We start from the raw sequence: 2500 nt of genomic DNA on the forward strand, positions 1-2500 counted from the left end.
ATTGATCCTTGTATATCCCTGATATCCGTCACACGATCGTCCCCGAGCGAATATGCAAATCGTGTAATAATGTTACGCTAGGCGAGATAAGCGTAACGCATCGATTCGTCGATGTTTTGTTTCGTCTCGCTCAAGGACGCGCTCCTACAGCTCCTCCGAGATAAACTTTGCTTAATAATGGCTACCATAAAGGTTTGATAAGATCTTATCTCATCAGTTTATGAGGTGTTTATCGTGAAATGATGATAATATGTAGGGCCTGTTGCGCCAAAGAGGAATTGGAAACTTACCAGCAGTAAAGCGAATGCCAGGAATTCAGGATTACTCGAGCCCAAAACCATGGCCCGACGTCTTCTTTACCGATTTCTCAGCATTCCACATTCGCGTTGCCCAGCACGATCCCCGTGTGACGCGAAACCACCAACCATCGGGTGCAGCAGTGAACGGAACACAATGAGTAAACGCGCTAATTGCAGCGTGGTGCAGGTGAAAAGCAGCGGCACTTTCCTCTTTTTGCAACAATAATATCGACGAGGCGCGGCGTGGATCGCAACGAATGCACCACCACGGACCTCCCGGCCAACCGACCGAAACACAGAAACGGAAACCGAAGCGAAACGGGACACACCGCGACACGAGTAAGCCGTGGACAGGGGAGAGAGAGAGGACGGTGAACGGATTTCCCGGAACCACCCATTTTCGATGCGAAGGAAACAAACATATTCATAACCGTCATGGCGCGCCGTCTGCAACCGGAAGATGACCATTGGCCCACCAGACCGGTAGACGGGTCGTGGCCGTAAGATTCCGGAAGCGTGATTGCAGAAAGATCGTCGATCGCCAAAAGATCACCGGAGGTCCCACTAGTGTCTGCGCGTGATGTTTAATTGGGAATTGGCGCCCCCTGTGGATTTCCGGTACAGAGACGATCGCCAGGCCAGGGTTCATAACTTTTCTCTCAAAACTGTTTGTTTCAACTCGGACAGCGGTGCCTTCCCTTTCGCTGCGTTCGATTGTCACAATGCGATCATTGATCGTTCCGTTCGTTTATTCCGCTAGATTCGTTGGTGGCCGCCCGAGCGACCACGATGAACAAACAAACCACTCGCCACTTCCTCACGATCACGCTCTCGCTCTCTCTCTCTCTCTCTGATCACTCTCTTTCTGTTCCGTTCAATCAAACACGATCGTCACCTTCGAGCATTTCTCCGTGCGATCACACACCATACCGCAGCAGCATTAGGAAGGTTGACACTTGCGCCAAACATCGGTTTCATCGCAAACACCACGCACACCTGCAGCTGGCTGTCTGGTGAGCAAATCATGGTCCGCCTGTGCTCGCGCGCGATCGCACACAGGACAGGAAGACACACTCAGACATCAAGCGACGAACCTCGAGCGATGTGGCATAGACAACAACAAGTTAAACAAGTCGCTCAACTAGTAGCCAACTCGGGCGTCTGCGTCCCAGCCAGTCCGAGCGATTCCGAGCCAAAACGAGCGATTAACGTAACATTTGTCCAGCAACGGTGCGGTTGAGGACCAGCCACCAGCCATCAGCAACAGCAGCTTTCGTTGCGTGTCACTCTGTGCTGCTGCTGCTGCTGCTGCTGCTGAAGACCAGCAGTTGTTTGTTTCGCTTTCTGTTTGCTACAATTTCGTTGTTTTCTTTCCTCCTTCGATAGCGCGCTAATCTGTGGACGGAGTGGCAGAGCGAGCTTTTAACCTTCACTCGCGCGGAGATGGTTATCCTTTAAAGTTTTCACCAATTCTTCGATGTGCGCCCAATCAACCATTTCACCTGGGAGGAAGGTATTGCTCCCCCGAAAAAAAAAAACAACTCCCCAGCCCAATATTCGTTCAATTCAACAGAGAGAAAGAGAGCGAGAGCAACACACGAGAGGCTATTGATCCGTTTGGCGATTTTCATGCACGTTAACTCGTTTTTTTTTTCATCGTGGTTTTTGCATCAGAAAACCATCATCAGCTGCTGTTTGCCACTGTGAAGCGCGGAGGGGGGGGCTGCTACACAACTTTCTTCCACGGAGCACATGCTGCTGCTCGTTGCTCTCTGCAGGAACACACCATTGCACCGCCTGCTGTTCGAAATTACACGCTTTTGATCGTCGCATGGGCGCGCGGACATGCGATTTCGATTCGGTTTTGCACCTCGATACCCGATTGCTCGATTCGCGATCACCACAAGACACCGGAACACCACAGCGAGACAGTCCAGTTTGGTTGTGAACTTCTGCACTGTCCCAAAAAACGAACCCGAAAGGGAAAACACTCTGGAACGTGATCGTGAACGTGATAAACGGACCCTCAACCGACCTCGAGAGGGCACCACCAGAAGCGTGTCCGCGCGGCACGACACTTTCGTGGCCAGCCGTGTAGTACCTCTTCGCGCGCACGATCCGTAGCGTACACTGACTTCGAGGCGAATGATCGAGCCGCGAGTAGATCGTTCGCGAGCGGCGCGCACGCCACAATCTGCGCA

The 2500-nt window shown here is 52.0% G+C and overlaps 1 protein-coding gene across 8 annotated transcripts in view; it reads right to left on the reverse strand.

Moving 5' to 3' along the window:
- The window catches only part of LOC126574459 (putative uncharacterized protein DDB_G0271606), a 56393-nt gene extending 53958 nt beyond the window's left edge, over window positions 1-2435 (reverse strand). For 2 of the 8 annotated variants that reach the window (XM_050234677.1, XM_050234670.1), the window contains exon 1: window positions 2401-2435. The gene's annotated coding sequence lies outside the window, so the exon portion shown is untranslated. Of the gene's footprint in view, window positions 1-2177; window positions 2194-2274 lie in introns of those variants that run through there. The other 6 variants (XM_050234671.1, XM_050234675.1, XM_050234673.1 and 3 more) reach the window with 6 other exon arrangements.
- Window positions 2436-2500: the final 65 nt, after the last annotated feature.

This window comes from Anopheles aquasalis, chromosome 3, assembly GCF_943734665.1.
Source record: "Anopheles aquasalis chromosome 3, idAnoAquaMG_Q_19, whole genome shotgun sequence".
Taxonomy (NCBI): Eukaryota; Metazoa; Arthropoda; class Insecta; order Diptera; family Culicidae; genus Anopheles; species Anopheles aquasalis.